The sequence below is a fragment of the Coregonus lavaretus genome (assembly GCF_964263955.1).
Source record: "Coregonus lavaretus genome assembly, contig: HAP1_SCAFFOLD_493, whole genome shotgun sequence".
In the NCBI taxonomy this organism is placed as follows: domain Eukaryota; kingdom Metazoa; phylum Chordata; class Actinopteri; order Salmoniformes; family Salmonidae; genus Coregonus; species Coregonus lavaretus.
The window spans coordinates 175,451-194,055 of record NW_028162989.1 but is presented as its reverse complement, the minus strand read 5'-3'; the positions used below and the strand labels follow the sequence as shown (position 1 = coordinate 194,055).

General features: G+C 43.3%; 1 protein-coding gene across 1 annotated transcript in view; it reads right to left on the bottom strand.

The window, feature by feature from the left end:
- Positions 1-2,756, bottom strand: part of dusp16 (dual specificity phosphatase 16) — a 63,058-nt gene extending 60,302 nt beyond the window's left edge. Inside the window, exon 1 of the mRNA XM_084193401.1 lies at positions 2,479-2,756. The gene's annotated coding sequence lies outside the window, so the exon portion shown is untranslated. The remainder of the gene's footprint in view (positions 1-2,478) is intronic.
- Between the last annotated feature and the right edge of the window lie 15,849 nt (positions 2,757-18,605).

The window sequence follows — 18,605 nt, the reverse complement described above, 5'->3', positions numbered from 1 at the left end:
TCTGTCCTCCGGTCCAATATGACACGTAAAGGTGTGTAACAGACAGACAGACAGACCTCTCTGTCCTCCTGTCCAATATGACATCATTCCACATTTTGTTGGGTTACAACCTGAATTTAAAATAGATTAAATTGAGATTTTTTGTCACTGGTCCACACATAATACTCCATAATGTCAAAGTGGAATGATGTTTTTATAAATGTGTACAAATTATTTAGAAATTAAAAGTTGAAATGTCTTGAGTCAATAAGTATTCACCCCTGTGTTATGGCAAGCCTGAATAAGTTCAAGAGTACAAATTTGCTTAAGAAGTCACATAATAAATTGCATGGACTCACTCTCTGTGCAATAATAGTGTTTAACATGATTTTTTTATGACTACCTCATCGCTGTACCCCACACGTACAATTATCTGTAAGGTCCCTCAGTCGAGCAGTGAATTTCAAACACAGATTCAACCACAAAGACCAGGGAGGTTTTCTAATGCCTCGCAAAGAAGGGCACCTATTGGTAGATATGTACAAATAAAAAATAAAGCAGACATCGAATATCCCTTTGAACATGGTGAAGTTATTAATTACACTTTGGATGGTGTATCAATACACCCAGTCACTACAAAGATACAGGCGTCCTTCCTAACTCAGTTGCCGGAGAGGAAGGAAACTGCTCAGGGATTTCACCATGGCGCCAATGGTGACTTTAAAACAGTTACAGAGTTTAATGGCTGTGATAGGAGAAAACTTTTTACTTTACTCCACAATACTAACCTAAATGACAGTGAAAAGAAGGAAGCCTGTACAGAATAAAACTATTCCAAAACATGCATCCTGTTTGCAATAAGGCACTAAAGTAATACTGCAAAAAATGTGACTAAGAAATTAACTTTTTGTCCTGAATACAAAGTGTTATGTTTGGGGCAAATCCAATCCAACACAACACTGAGTACCACTCTCCATATTTCCAAGCATAGTGGTGGCTGCATCATGTTAAGGGTATTGCTTGTAATCGTTAAGGACTGGGGAGTTTTTCAGGATTTAAAAAAAAAATGGAATGGAGCTAAGCACAGGCCAAATCCTAGAGGAAAACCTGGTTCAGTCTGCTTTGCACCAGACACTGGGAGATGAATTCACCTTTCAGCAGGACAATAACCTAAAACACAAGGACAAATCTACACTGTAGTTGCTCACCAAGAAGACAGTGAATGTTCCTTAGTGGCCGAGTTACAGTTTTGACTTAAATCTGCTTGAAAATCTATGGCAAGACTTGAAAATGGTTGCCTAGCAATGATCCACAACCAATTTGACAGAGCTTGAAGAATTTAAAAAAGAATAATGGACAAATATCGTACAATCCAGGTGTGCAAAGCTCTTAGAGACTTACCCAGAAAGACCACACAGCTGTAATCGCTGCCAAAAGGGTGTGAATACTTATGTAAATGAGATATTTCTGTATTTCATTTGCAAACATTTCTAAAAGCATGTTTTCATTATGGGTTGTTGTGTGTAGATGGGTGAGAACAACACATCTATTTCATCCATTTTGAATTCAGTCTGTAACACAACAACGTGTGGAATAAGTCAAGGGGTCTGAATACTTTCTGAAGGCCCTGTATATATTTACTAAACCACGCTGGTAATTAGCATCCATTACTCTTCCCGTCTCTTGATAACATTAACCTGCTATACTTCCCAGGATACAAGCCCCTTACCAGCCCAGCTAAAGCCTTGGGCCAGGTGTGGAAGTCCGTAGCATGTGTATATATGTATGTACATAGCTTTCCCTTGTTCATTATTTTTTTCCCAAGGATAATTCTAATGAGAAGTGAGAAGTAGGCCACCCCATAATAACCACGACATGTCATTATTACACGGTAATAACGTCACCTCATCAAACAGAGTGTGAGTTTGTACCAGTGTTCTACTGTGACCGAGTTGCAATGTATATCCCTTTTCCACATTCATATCTCTCGAAAACCCCCGACTAGGACTAGGCTTTATGGCACTGTTTCCTTCTGGTCCGATACGTCTAAATGACAGGTCCACTAGGATTATGTTGTAAGATCACCTGACATTACATGTCTAGACCTTAATGGTTTTTTACAAGACCAATAGATTGCTATGATTATTTAAATGATTCGTTAGCACTTTTTGAGATATACTGGTAGCTCGATGTTGAACATCCCCCCCATCTACTTCTAGGCTGTCACTTTGCTTCAACATAGCCTCCTCTCCGTTTCCTTTTCTAATCACCAACATTTTCTATCTCGGTGACAACAAATGCGGAGTCAGGCCGATTCGGTCGAACGTTAGTCCAGATCTGGACTTGTTGTTTGGAGTGAATGTCGCCTGGTGCTGGTTGGTACATTGTGTTACTTTGTGCTGTCCCGGCCCAACTCACATGGCAAACTCCGTCACCTCCAAGGCCCGGTCGACAGAGAACTTACTCGCTTCGTCGTTTTAGTAAATGTCGACAACTTACCGTTAGAGAAGTCGCTGTCATAAAGCGCCTTTCAACATCCTCGACATCTATTATCAAAGTTTAAAGGTGTTGTAAACTCGGTTTAACGGAGCGTAAAACTAAATAAAACTACTAAAATAAAGTCGGTGAAAAAGATTCGCTGGTTAGTAAACTTCAACCATAGAGGATGAGGTCATTGAGATAAAAATAAAAGGATGGCGTCATTTGAAACCAACTCCTAATGAACAGGCGGCCTTAAAGGCACAAAACCATCTATAAAAACCACCATCTCACTTCTAACTTCATAGAGTTAATAACTTATTATCGACTTAGGTAGCCAGGGTCATATCTACTTCCATGTTAAACGCATAAATTGTTATGCCATTTGTAACTTTGAGGACGTTTGTATGAGGGGGCGGGGCGCTGAATCCCCAGTAGTGTAATGAGCTGCTAGCTCACTGTGAAGGTGCCAAGTTAGTCCCGCTGGCACAGGTAAATGGGCTGGGCTGCTAGCTCACTGTGAAGGTGCCAAGAACAGGTAAATGGGCTGGGCTGCTAGCTCACTGTGAAGGTACCAAGTTAGTCCCTCTGGCTAGATGTCCCTTTACCCCTTCCTACATATTACCTCAACTAGCCGGTGCCCCCGCACATTGACTATGCAACGGTACCCCACTGTATATATAGCCTCCCTACTGTCACTTTATTCTATTGTATATATAGCCTCCCTACTGTCACTTTATTTTTTACTTCTGCTCTTTTTTTCTCAACACTTTTTTGTTGTTGTTTTATTCTTACTTTTTTGTTTAAAATAAATGCACTGTTGGTTAAGGGCTGTAAGTAAGCATTTCACTGTAATGTCTGCACCTGTTGTATTCGGCGCATGTGACCAATAAAATTTGATTTGATTTGATTTGATTTCCTTCATTCTATTAGTTATGGATCTCTCTCTCGCTCTCTACCCAAGAACAGGTAAATGGGCTGGGCTGCTAGCTCACTGTGAAGGTGCCAAGTTAGTCCTGCTGGCTAGATGTTCCTTTACCCCTTCATATGGCTGCTTCCTTCATTCTATTAGTTATGGATCTCTCTCTCGCTCTCTACCCAAGAACAGGTAAATGGGCTGGGCTGCTAGCTCACTGTGAAGGTGCCAAGTTAGTCCTGCTGGCTAGATGTTCCTTTACCCATTCATATGGCTGCTTCCTTCATTCTATTAGTTATGGATCTCTCTCTCTCGCTCTCTACCCAAGAACAGGTAAATGGGCTGGGCTGCTATCTAACATATCTAGTGAATCACTGAGGTGTTTGCCATAGCAGATCCATTTCATACCATAAAACAATTTATAATCTCATTCCACAGCTAACATCAATCGGTTGGCTGAGGATCATAATGGGTTGGATATCTGTGTTTATTGGGCCACAGGCTATTTACTGCTTTCCTTCCATGTCTGTATATTATGTAGATATCATGCTGTGTGCTGTAGTTTATCCCCAAACACCTTGACACAGTGTGCTGTGGTAACCCCAAACACCTTGACACAGTGTGCTGTGGTAACCCCAAACACCTTGACACAGTGTGCTGTGGTAACCCCAAACACCTTGACACAGTGTGCTGTGGTAACCCCAAACACCTTGACACAGTGTGCTGTGGTAACCCCAAACACCTTGACACAGTGTGCTGTGTTTTAACCCCAAACACCTTGACACAGTGTGCTGTGGTAACCCCAAACACCTTGACACAGTGTGCTGTGGTAACCCCAAACACCTTGACACAGTGTGCTGTGGTAACCCCAAACACCTTGACACAGTGTGCTGTGTTTTAACCTCAAACACCTTGACACAGTGTGCTGTGGTAACCCCAAACACCTTGACACAGTGTGCTGTGGTAACCCCAAACACCTTGACACAGTGTGCTGTGGTAACCCCAAACACCTTGACACAGTGTGCTGTGGTAACCCCAAACACCTTGACACAGTGTGCTGTGGGAACCCCAAACACCTTGACACAGTGTGCTGTGGTAACCCCAAACACCTTGACACAGTGTGCTGTGGTAACCCCAAACACCTTGACACAGTGTGCTGTGGTAACCCCAAACACCTTGACACAGTGTGCTGTGGTAACCCCAAACACCTTGACACAGTGTGCTGTGGTAACCCCAAACACCTTGACACAGTGTGCTGTGGTAACCCCAAACACCTTGACACAGTGTGCTGTGTTTTAACCCCAAACACCTTGACACAGTGTGCTGTGGTAACCCCAAACACCTTGACACAGTGTGCTGTGGTAACCCCAAACACCTTGACACAGTGTGCTGTGGTAACCCCAAACACCTTGACACAGTGTGCTGTGGTAACCCCAAACACCTTGACACAGTGTGCTGTGGTATCCCCAAACACCTTGACACAGTGTGCTGTCTTTTAACCCCAAACACCTTGACACAGTGTGCTGTGTTTAAACCCCAAACACCTTGACACAGTGTGCTGTGGTAACCCCAAACACCTTGACACAGTGTGCTGTGGTAACCCCAAACACCTTGACACAGTGTGCTGTGGTAACCCCAAACACCTTGACACAGTGTGCTGTGGTAACCCCAAACACCTTGACACAGTGTGCTGTGGTAACCCCAAACACCTTGACACAGTGTGCTGTGGTAACCCCAAACACCTTGACACAGTGTGCTGTGGTAACCCCAAACACCTTGACACAGTGTGCTGTGGTAACCCCAAACACCTTGACACAGTGTGCTGTGGTAACCCCAAACACCTTGACACAGTGTGCTGTGGTAACCCCAAACACCTTGACACAGTGTGCTGTGGTAACCTCAAACACCTTGACACAGTGTGCTGTGGTAACCCCAAACACCTTGACACAGTGTGCTGTGGTATCCCCAAACACCTTGACACAGTGTGCTGTGGTAACCCCAAACACCTTGACACAGTGTGCTGTGGTAACCCCAAACACCTTGACACAGTGTGCTGTGTTTTAACCCCAAACACCTTGACACAGTGTGCTGTGGTAACCCCAAACACCTTGACACAGTGTGCTGTGGTAACCCCAAACACCTTGACACAGTGTGCTGTGGTAACCCCAAACACCTTGACACAGTGTGCTGTGGTATCCCCAAACACCTTGACACAGTGTGCTGTGTTTTAACCCCAAACACCTTGACACAGTGTGCTGTGGTAACCCCAAACACCTTGACACAGTGTGCTGTGGTATCCCCAAACACCTTGACACAGTGTGCTGTGGTAACCCCAAACACCTTGACACAGTGTGCTGTGGTATCCCCAAACACCTTGACACAGTGTGCTGTGGTAACCCCAAACACCTTGACACAGTGTGCTGTGTTTTAACCCCAAACACCTTGACACAGTGTGCTGTGGTAACCCCAAACACCTTGACACAGTGTGCTGTGGTAACCCCAAACACCTTGACACAGTGTGCTGTGGTAACCCCAAACACCTTGACACAGTGTGCTGTGGTAACCCCAAACACCTTGACACAGTGTGCTGTGGTATCCCCAAACACCTTGACACAGTGTGCTGTGTTTTAACCCCAAACACCTTGACACAGTGTGCTGTGGTAACCCCAAACACCTTGACACAGTGTGCTGTGGTATCCCCAAACACCTTGACACAGTGTGCTGTGGTAACCCCAAACACCTTGACACAGTGTGCTGTGGTAACCCCAAACACCTTGACACAGTGTGCTGTTTTAACCCCAAACACCTTGACACAGTGTGCTGTGGTAACCCCAAACACCTTGACACAGTGTGCTGTGGTATCCCCAAACACCTTGACACAGTGTGCTGTGGTAACCCCAAACACCTTGACACAGTGTGCTGTGGTAACCCCAAACACCTTGACACAGTGTGCTGTGGTAACCCCAAACACCTTGACACAGTGTGCTGTGGTAACCCCAAACACCTTGACACAGTGTGCTGTGGTATCCCCAAACACCTTGACACAGTGTGCTGTGGTAACCCCAAACACCTTGACACAGTGTGCTGTGGTAACCCCAAACACCTTGACACAGTGTGCTGTGGTAACCCCAAACACCTTGACACAGTGTGCTGTGGTAACCCCAAACACCTTGACACAGTGTGCTGTGGTAACCCCAAACACCTTGACACAGTGTGCTGTGGTAACCCCAAACACCTTGACACAGTGTGCTGTGGTAACCCCAAACACCTTGACACAGTGTGCTGTGGTAACCCCAAACACCTTGACACGGTGTGCTGTGGTAACCCCAAACACCTTGACACAGTGTGCTGTGTTTTAACCCCAAACACCTTGACACAGTGTGCTGTGGTAACCCCAAACACCTTGACACAGTGTGCTGTGGTATCCCCAAACACCTTGACACAGTGTGCTGTGTTTTAACCCCAAACACCTTGACACAGTGTGCTGTGGTATCCCCAAACACCTTGACACAGTGTGCTGTGGTATCCCCAAACACCTTGACACAGTGTGCTGTGGTAACCCCAAACACCTTGACACAGTGTGCTGTGGTAACCCCAAACACCTTGACACAGTGTGCTGTGGTAACCCCAAACACCTTGACACAGTGTGCTGTGGTAACCCCAAACACCTTGACACAGTGTGCTGTGGTAACCCCAAACACCTTGACACAGTGTGCTGTGGTAACCCCAAACACCTTGACACAGTGTGCTGTGGTAACCCCAAACACCTTGACACAGTGTGCTGTGGTAACCCCAAACACCTTGACACAGTGTGCTGTGGTAACCCCAAACACCTTGACACAGTGTGCTGTGGTAACCCCAAACACCTTGACACAGTGTGCTGTGGTAACCCCAAACACCTTGACACAGTGTGCTGTGGTAACCCCAAACACCTTGACACAGTGTGCTGTGGTAACCCCAAACACCTTGACACAGTGTGCTGTGGTAACCCCAAACACCTTGACACAGTGTGCTGTTTTAACCCCAAACACCTTGACACAGTGTGCTGTGGTAACCCCAAACACCTTGACACAGTGTGCTGTGGTATCCCCAAACACCTTGACACAGTGTGCTGTGGTAACCCCAAACACCTTGACACAGTGTGCTGTGGTAACCCCAAACACCTTGACACAGTGTGCTGTGGTAACCCCAAACACCTTGACACAGTGTGCTGTGGTAACCCCAAACACCTTGACACAGTGTGCTGTGGTAACCCCAAACACCTTGACACAGTGTGCTGTGGTAACCCCAAACACCTTGACACAGTGTGCTGTGGTAACCCCAAACACCTTGACACAGTGTGCTGTGGTAACCCCAAACACCTTGACACAGTGTGCTGTGGTAACCCCAAACACCTTGACACAGTGTGCTGTGGTAACCCCAAACACCTTGACACAGTGTGCTGTGGTAACCCCAAACACCTTGACACAGTGTGCTGTGGTAACCCCAAACACCTTGACACAGTGTGCTGTGTTTTAACCTCCAACAGATCTATGGTAGGGTTAATAAACCTGCATGACAGTACATCTAGTACATGGTCCATTCAATAACATCACACAGCATTTCAGATAGTCTTCCATTCAGGGCAATGTCTCCGCCCCCAGAAGGCCTAAATATTATTCAAGGTTCTGCAAGGGCAGATATGTTAATTATACCACGTCAATTAGTAAAATATATGTTAATTATACCACGTCAATTAGTAAAAGACAATATGTAAATCTAAGAGCAGAAACTACATCATGTTTAAAGGTTGATGGTAGATTAGGTATGAGGAAGGGATCATGTTTTAAGGTTGATGGTAGATTAGGTATGAGGAAGGGATCATGTTCTATGGTTGATGGTAGATTAGGTATGAGGAAGGGATCATTTTCTATGGTTGATGGTAGATTAGGTATGAGGAAGGGATCATGTTTTAAGGTTGATGGTAGATTAGGTATGAGGAAGGGATTATGTTCTATGGTTGATGGTAGTTTAGGTATGAGGAAGGGATCATGTTTTAAGGTTGATGGTAGATTAGGTATGAGGAAGGGATCATGTTTTAAGGTTGATGGTAGATTAGGTATGAGGAAGGGATCATGTTCTATGGTTGATGGTAGATTAGGTATGAGGAAGGGATCATGTTTTAAGGTTGATGGTAGATTAGTTATGAGGAAGGGATTATGTTCTATGGTTGATGGTAGTTTAGGTATGAGGAAGGGATCATGTTTTAAGGTTGATGGTAGATTAGGTATGAGGAAGGGATCATGTTTTAAGGTTGATGGTAGATTAGGTATGAGGAAGGGATCATGTTCTATGGTTGATGGTAGATTAGGTATGAGGAAGGGATCATGTTCTATGGTTGATGGTAGATTAGGTATGAGGAAGGCATCATGTTCTATGGTTGATGGTAGATTAGGTATGAGGAAGGGATCATGTTTTAAGGTTGATGGTAGATTAGGTATGAGGAAGGGATCATGTTTTAAGGTTGATGGTAGATTAGGTATGAGGAAGGGATCATGTTCTATGGTTGATGGTAGATTAGGTATGAGGAAGGGATCATGTTTTAAGGTTGATGGTAGATTAGGTATGAGGAAGGGATCATGTTTTAAGGTTGATGGTAGATTAGGTATGAGGAAGGGATCATGTTTTAAGGTTGATGGTAGATTAGGTATGAGGAAGGGATCATGTTCTATGGTTGATGGTAGATTAGGTATGAGGAAGGGATCATGTTCTATGGTTGATGGTAGATTAGGTATGAGGAAGGGATCATGTTCTATGGTTGATGGTAGATTAGGTATGAGGAAGGGATCATGTTTTAAGGTTGATGGTAGATTAGGTATGAGGAAGGGATCATGTTCTATGGTTGATGGTAGATTAGGTATGAGGAAGGGATCATGTTCTATGGTTGATGGTAGATTAGGTATGAGGAAGGGATCATGTTTTAAGGTTGATGGTAGATTAGGTATGAGGAAGGGATTATGTTCTATGGTTGATGGTAGTTTAGGTATGAGGAAGGGATCATGTTTTAAGGTTGATGGTAGATTAGGTATGAGGAAGGGATCATGTTTTAAGGTTGATGGTAGATTAGGTATGAGGAAGGGATCATGTTCTATGGTTGATGGTAGATTAGGTATGAGGAAGGCATCATGTTCTATGGTTGATGGTAGATTAGGTATGAGGAAGGGATCATGTTTTAAGGTTGATGGTAGATTAGCTATGAGGAAGGGATCATGTTTTAAGGTTGATGGTAGATTAGGTATGAGGAAGGGATCATGTTCTATGGTTGATGGTAGATTAGGTATGAGGAAGGGATCATGTTCTATGGTTGATGGTAGATTAGGTATGAGGAAGGGATCATGTTTTAAGGTTGATGTTAGATTAGGTATGATGAAGGGATCATGTTTTAAAGTTGATGGTAGATTAGGTATGAGGAAGGGATCATGTTCTATGGTTGATGGTAGATTAGGTATGAGGAAGGGATCATGTTTTAAGGTTGATGGTAGATTAGGTATGAGGAAGGGATCATGTTTTAAGGTTGATGGTAGATTAGGTATGAGGAAGGGATCATGTTTTAAGGTTGATGAGGTATGAGGAAGGGATCATGTTTTAAGGTTGATGGTAGATTAGGTATGAGGAAGGGATCATGTTTTAAGGTTGATGAGGTATGAGGAAGGGATCATGTTTTAAGGTTGATGGTAGATTAGGTATGAGGAAGGGATCATGTTCTATGGTTGATGGTGGATTAGGTATGAGGAAGGGATCATGTTTTAAGGTTGATGGTAGATTAGGTATGAGGAAGGGATCATGTTTTAAAGTTGATGAGGTATGAGGAAGGGATCATGTTTTAAGGTTGATGGTAGATTAGGTATGAGGAAGGGATCATGTTCTATGGTTGATGGGAGATTAGGTATGAGGAAGGGATTATGTTTTAAGGTTGATGGTAGATTAGGTATGAGGAAGGGATTATGTTATATGGTTGATGGTAGATTAGGTATGATGAAGGGATTATGTTTTAAGGTTGATGGTGGATTAGGTATGAGGAAGGGATCATGTTTTAAGGTTGATGGTAGATTAGGTATGGGGAAGGGATCATGTTTTAAGGTTGATGAGGTATGAGGAAGGGATCATGTTTTAAGGTTGATGGTAGATTAGGTATGAGGAAGGGATCATGTTTTAAGGTTGATGAGGTATGAGGAAGGGATCATGTTTTAAGGTTGATGGTAGATTAGGTATGAGGAAGGGATCATGTTTTAAGGTTGATGGTAGATTAGGTATGAGGAAGGGATTATGTTCTATGGTTGATGAGGTATGAGGAAGGGATCATGTTTTAAGGTTGATGGTAGATTAGGTATGAGGAAGGGATCATGTTTTAAGGTTGATGGTAGATTAGGTATGAGGGAGGGATCATGTTCTATGGTTGATGGGAGATTAGGTATGAGGAAGGGATTATGTTTTAAGGTTGATGGTAGATTAGGTATGAGGAAGGGATTATGTTATATGGTTGATGGTAGATTAGGTATGAGGAAGGGATCATGTTTTAAGATTGATGGTAGATTAGGTATGAGGAAGGGATCATGTTTTAAGATTGATGGTAGATTAGGTATGAGGAAGGGATCATGTTTTAAGGTTGATGGTAGATTAGGTATGAGGAAGGGATTATGTTCTATGGTTGATGGTAGTTTAGGTATGAGGAAGGGATCATGTTTTAAGGTTGATGGTAGATTAGGTATGAGGAAGGGATCATGTTTTAAGGTTGATGGTAGATTAGGTATGAGGAAGGGATCATGTTCTATGGTTGATGGTAGATTAGGTATGAGGAAGGGATCATGTTTTAAGGTTGATGGTAGATTAGTTATGAGGAAGGGATTATGTTCTATGGTTGATGGTAGTTTAGGTATGAGGAAGGGATCATGTTTTAAGGTTGATGGTAGATTAGGTATGAGGAAGGGATCATGTTTTAAGGTTGATGGTAGATTAGGTATGAGGAAGGGATCATGTTCTATGGTTGATGGTAGATTAGGTATGAGGAAGGCATCATGTTCTATGGTTGATGGTAGATTAGGTATGAGGAAGGGATCATGTTTTAAGGTTGATGGTAGATTAGGTATGAGGAAGGGATCATGTTTTAAGGTTGATGGTAGATTAGGTATGAGGAAGGGATCATGTTCTATGGTTGATGGTAGATTAGGTATGAGGAAGGGATCATGTTCTATGGTTGATGGTAGATTAGGTATGAGGAAGGGATCATGTTTTAAGGTTGATGGTAGATTAGGTATGAGGAAGGGATCATGTTCTATGGTTGATGGTAGATTAGGTATGAGGAAGGGATCATGTTCTATGGTTGATGGTAGATTAGGTATGAGGAAGGGATCATGTTTTAAGGTTGATGGTAGATTAGGTATGAGGAAGGGATTATGTTCTATGGTTGATGGTAGTTTAGGTATGAGGAAGGGATCATGTTTTAAGGTTGATGGTAGATTAGGTATGAGGAAGGGATCATGTTTTAAGGTTGATGGTAGATTAGGTATGAGGAAGGGATCATGTTCTATGGTTGATGGTAGATTAGGTATGAGGAAGGCATCATGTTCTATGGTTGATGGTAGATTAGGTATGAGGAAGGGATCATGTTTTAAGGTTGATGGTAGATTAGGTATGAGGAAGGGATCATGTTCTATGGTTGATGGTAGATTAGGTATGAGGAAGGGATCATGTTCTATGGTTGATGGTAGATTAGGTATGAGGAAGGGATCATGTTTTAAGGTTGATGTTAGATTAGGTATGAGGAAGGGATCATGTTTTAAAGTTGATGGTAGATTAGGTATGAGGAAGGGATCATGTTCTATGGTTGATGGTAGATTAGGTATGAGGAAGGGATCATGTTTTAAGGTTGATGGTAGATTAGGTATGAGGAAGGGATCATGTTTTAAGGTTGATGGTAGATTAGGTATGAGGAAGGGATCATGTTTTAAGGTTGATGGTAGATTAGGTATGAGGAAGGGATCATGTTTTAAGGTTGATGAGGTATGAGGAAGGGATCATGTTTTAAGGTTGATGGTAGATTAGGTATGAGGAAGGGATCATGTTCTATGGTTGATGGTGGATTAGGTATGAGGAAGGGATCATGTTTTAAGGTTGATGGTAGATTAGGTATGAGGAAGGGATCATGTTTTAAAGTTGATGAGGTATGAGGAAGGGATCATGTTTTAAGGTTGATGTAGATTAGGTATGAGGAAGGGATCATGTTCTATGGTTGATGGTGGATTAGGTATGAGGAAGGGATCATGTTTTAAGGTTGATGGTAGATTAGGTATGAGGAAGGGATCATGTTTTAAGGTTGATGAGGTATGAGGAAGGGATCATGTTTTAAGGTTGATGGTAGATTAGGTATGAGGAAGGGATCAGGTTTTAAGGTTGATGGTAGATTAGGTATGAGGAAGGGATTATGTTCTATGGTTGATGAGGTATGAGGAAGGGATCATGTTTTAAGGTTGATGGTAGATTAGGTATGAGGGAGGGATCATGTTCTATGGTTGATGGGAGATTAGGTATGAGGAAGGGATTATGTTTTAAGGTTGATGGTAGATTAGGTATGAGGAAGGGATTATGTTATATGGTTGATGGTAGATTAGGTATGAGGAAGGGATTATGTTTTAAGGTTGATGGTGGATTAGGTATGAGGAAGGGATCATGTTTTAAGGTTGATGGTAGATTAGGTATGCGGAAGGGATCATGTTTTAAGGTTGATGAGGTATGAGGAAGGGATCATGTTTTAAGGTTGATGGTAGATTAGGTATGAGGAAGGGATCATGTTTTAAGGTTGATGAGGTATGAGGAAGGGATCATGTTTTAAGGTTGATGGTAGATTAGGTATGAGGAAGGGATCATGTTTTAAGGTTGATGAGGTATGAGGAAGGGATCATGTTTTAAGGTTGATGGTAGATTAGGTATGAGGAAGGGATCATGTTTTAAGGTTGATGGTAGATTAGGTATGAGGGAGGGATCATGTTCTATGGTTGATGGTAGATTAGGTATGAGGAAGGGATCATGTTTTAAGGTTGATGGTAGATTAGGTATGAGGAAGGGATCATGTTCTATGGTTGATGGTAGATTAGGTATGAGGAAGGGATCATGTTCTATGGTTGATGGTAGATTAGGTATGAGGAAGGGATCATGTTTTAAGGTTGATGGTAGATTAGGTATGAGGAAGGGATCATGTTCTATGGTTGATGGTAGATTAGGTATGAGGAAGGGATCATGTTCTATGGTTGATGGTAGATTAGGTATGAGGAAGGGATCATGTTTTAAGGTTGATGGTAGATTAGGTATGAGGAAGGGATTATGTTTTAAGGTTGATGGTAGATTAGGTATGAGGAAGGGATTATGTTATATGGTTGATGGTAGATTAGGTATGAGGAAGGGATCATGTTTTAAGATTGATGGTAGATTAGGTATGAGGAAGGGATCATGTTTTAAGATTGATGGTAGATTAGGTATGAGGAAGGAATCATGTTTTAAGGTTGATGGTAGATTAGGTATGAGGAAGGAAAGTATACAGTAAGCTGCTCTGTGGCTCAGATATACAGTAAGCTGCTCTGTGGCTCAGATATACAGTAAGCTGCTCTGTGGCTCAGATATACAGTAAGCTGCTCTGTGGCTCAGATATACAGTAAGCTGATCTGTGGCTCAGATATACAGTAAGCTGCTCTGTGGCTCAGATATACAGTAAGCTGATCTGTGGCTCAGATATACAGTAAGCTGCTCTGTGGCTCAGATATACAGTAAGCTGATCTGTGGCTCAAATATACAGCAAGCTGCTCTGTGGTCAGATATACAGTAAGCTGCTCTGTGGCTCAGATATACAGTAAGCTGCTCTGTGGCTCAGATATACAGTAAGCTGCTCTGTGGCTCAGATATAAAGTAAGCTGCTCTGTGGCTCAGATATACAGTAAGCTGATCTGTGGCTCAGATATACAGTAAGCTGCTCTGTGGCTCAGATATACAGTAAGCTGATCTGTGGCTCAGATATACAGTAAGCTGCTCTGTGGCTCAGATATACAGTAAGCTGATCTGTGGCTCAGATATACAGTAAGCTGCTCTGTGGCTCAGATATACAGTAAGCTGCTCTGTGGCTCAGTTATACAGTAAGCTGATCTGTGGCTCAGTTATACAGTAAGCTGCTCTGTGGCTCAGATATACAGTAAGCTGATCTGTGGCTCAGATATACAGTAAGCTGATCTGTGGCTCAGTTATACAGTAAGCTGCTCTGTGGCTCAGATATACAGTAAGCTGATCTGTGGCTCAGATATACAGTAAGCTGATCTGTGGCTCAGTTATACAGTAAGCTGCTCTGTGGCTCAGATATACAGTAAGCTGATCTGTGGCTCAGATATACAGTAAGCTGATCTGTGGCTCAGATATACAGTAAGCTGATCTGTGGCTCAGATATACAGTAAGCTGCTCTGGCTTTGCTGGGTGAACAAAGCTCATTGATGGTTGACACTGCCTCCAACACAAAGGGGAGATAGGGGTCTGTCCTTAGATCCTTGTATCCAACACCCACGTTGGCTTCTGGGGAACCCATCTCCATCACAAATGGAATCCTATTCCTTATATAGTGCACTACTTTAGACCAGAGAATGGCACCCTATTCCCTATATAGTGCACTACTTTAGACCAGAGAACGACACCCTATTCCCTATATAGTGCACTACTTTAGACCAGAGAACGACACCCTATTCCCTATATAGTGCACTACTTTAGACCAGAGAATGGCACCCTATTCCCTATATAGTACACTACTTTAGACCAGAGAATGGCACCCTATTCCCTATATAGTGCACTACTTTAGACCAGAGAATGGCACCCTATTCCCTATATAGTGCACTACTATAGACCAGAGAATGGCACCCTATTCCCTATATAGTGCACTACTTTAGACCAGAGAATGGCACCCTATTCCCTATATAGTACACTACTTTAGACCAGAGAATGGCACCCTCTTCCCTATATAGTGCACTACTTTTGAAGAGGGCCGATAGGGCACTCTGTAGGGAATAGGGTGCTGTTTGGGACTCAGCCCCGATGTCCAGGCCCACATGCCCACTGTACTTGGCAGCTAGGCTCCTCAGTCCTCAGTTCCCCGGCCCCCAGGCACTTCAACATGAATGCGCTGACGGTGCGCTACATTCAAGCTGAAAAAGGACATGAAACAAATTGATTGCAGGGGCAAGAGAGAGATGACACTTTCCATATTGAGGGAGTTTCACCATCAGTGACTAGATAATACCAATGGCCAGGTGCCAACTGGAAGAAAACCTGTCATATTATGACGCCAACATTTCTGATTCAGAAAACACCTAAAAGTGCTGTGTAGAATTATTTGGATGATGTCATCGTGGTCCTCCTCTCTGCAGTTCTAATCATCAGTCTGCAGTGTAAACAATCTTGGATCGGTCCAAGCCTGACTGGGCCACTAAATTATATTTCTTCATTATAATCACGGAATGAGGACATCTGATTGCAATTACTGTTACGCTTCACCTTGGTTTACCCAGAACCCCTAGCCCTGCTGCCCTGCCCCAGACTCACTATTAACCCAGAACCCTAGCCCTGCTGCCCTGCCCCAGACTCACTATTAACCCAGAACCCTAGCCCTGCTGCCCTGCCCCAGGGTCACTATTAACCCAGAACCCTAGCCCTGCTGCCCTGTCCCAGACTCACTATTAACCCAGAACCCTAGCCCTGCTGCCCTGCCCCAGACTCACTATTAACCCAGAACCCTAGCCCTGCTGCCCTGCCCCAGGGTCACTATTAACCCAGAACCCTAGCCCTGCTGCCCTGTGCCCCAGGGTCACTATTAACCCAGAACCCTAGCCCTGCTGCCCTGTCCCAGACTCACTATTAACCCAGAACCCTAGCCCTGCTGCCCTGCCCCAGACTCACTATTAACCCAGAACCCTAGCCCTGCTGCCCTGTCCCAGACTCACTATTAACCCAGAACCCTAGCCCTGCTGCCCTGCCCCAGACTCACTATTAACCCAGAACCCTAGCCCTGCTGCCCTGTCCCAGACTCACTATTAACCCAGAACCCTAGCCCTGCTGCCCTGCCCCAGGGTCACTATTAACCCAGAACCCTAGCCCTGCTGCCCTGCCCCAGACTCACTATTAACCCAGAACCCTAGCCCTGCTGCCCTGCCCCAGACTCACTATTAACCCAGAACCCTAGCCCTGGGTCAGGGTCAGTATTAACCCAGAACCCTAGCCCTGCTGCCCTGCCTCAGGGTCACTATTAACCCAGAACCCTAGCCCTGCCTCAGGGTCAGTATTAACCCAGAACCCTAGCCCTGCCTCAGGGTCAGTATTAACCCAGAACTCTAGCCCTGCCTCAGGGTCACTATTAACCCAGAACCCTAGCCCTGCCTCAGGGTCACTATTAACCCAGAACCCTATCCCTGCCTCAGGGTCAGTATTAACCCAGAACCCTAGCCCTGCCTCAGGGTCAGTATTAACCCAGAACCCTAGCCCTGGGTCAGTATTCAGTCAGGATGAAAGGACTGGGTCCCTCTTTACTAAAGGCACGGGGAGAGCTGCTGCACCAGTGTTTGAGGAACTCATCATGAAACACAGAGGTTGATCTAAAAACACAACAGGTCTTATTCAATGGAAATATGTATTGTGGCTATTTCTCTGAAATACAGATCTACTGTATAACTGAGCCTACTGTAGTATTTTCTGATAAACGCAGGTGACCTTCAAAGCTCCTGAGTCAACCAATGACACCCAAACCTAAATCTGGGTATTCCCCAGTGGCCTCTGGAAACAAAGCATCTTACCTCCACTAGACTCATGAGGCCAGAAACAAAAACCTAATCTACCATCAACCTTAAAACATGATCCCTTCCTCATACCTAATCTACCATCAACCTTAAAACATGATCCCTTCCTCATACCTAATCTACCATCAACCTTAAAACATGATCCCTTCCTCATACCTAATCTACCATCAACCATAGAACATGATCCCTTCCTCATACCTAATCTACCATCAACCTTAAAACATGATCCCTTCCTCATACCTAATCTACCATCAACCTTAAAACATGATCCCTTCCTCATACCTAATCTACCATCAACCATAGAACATGATCCCTTCCTCATACCTAATCTACCATCAACCTTAAAACATGATCCCTTCCTCATACCTAATCTACCATCAACCTTAAAACATGATCCCTTCCTCATACCTAATCTACCATCAACCATAGAACATGATCCCTTCCTCATACCTAATCTACCATCAACCATAGAACATGATCCCTTCCTCATACCTAATCTACCATCAACCTTAGAACATGATCCCTTCCTCATACCTAATCTACCATCAACCTTAAAACATAGTGCCACCAGCTGGGTCTAGTGGAGGTGCCAAGCGTGTGCAAAGCTGTCATCAAGGCGAAGGGTGGCTATTTGAAGAATCTCAAATATAAAATAGATGTTGATTTGTTTAACACTTTTTTGGTTACTACATGATTCCATATGTGTTATTTCATAGTTTTGATGTCTTCACTATTATTCTACAATGTAAAAAATAGTAAAAATAAAGAAAAACCCTTGAATGAATAGGTGTCCAAACTTTTGACAGGTAGTGCATATATATATATATATATATATATATATATATATATATATATATATATATATATATATATATATATTGTACACAATAAAGAAAATCAATTACTGGGTAACTTCTAAATATTGCTCCCAGAGTTGATCAAAGCTCAGAATGCTTATGTTCTTGATCAGTCTGAGTTCTAATCGCGCCTGCCTCTTTGAAAACAAGTGGAATCATGAACAGTGCTTTGTTCTTTATGTTCGCCTGCGTCCCCAGGGCCGTAGCCAGGGTTTGAGTTTTAGTGAGGTCCGGAAGGGACATTTTACTGCATTTCTATACAATTTAAACAACTTTCAAATTCTATTTGGAGAACAGCAAAAACAAGCCAAAATGACCCCAGCCATTGGCTGCTGTAGGTTCATTCACCTCAGTCCATCTACTAACACATATCCTATTAGCTATACAATTGTAATGCTATACCCATGAATGGGGGGAAATATGAGACATGATTCACACTGACACATAGCATCACAGATGAAACAAAAACCTAGGACATTTATAGAACTGTATGTTTGCATTTTGATAGTATTTTAATGTCGG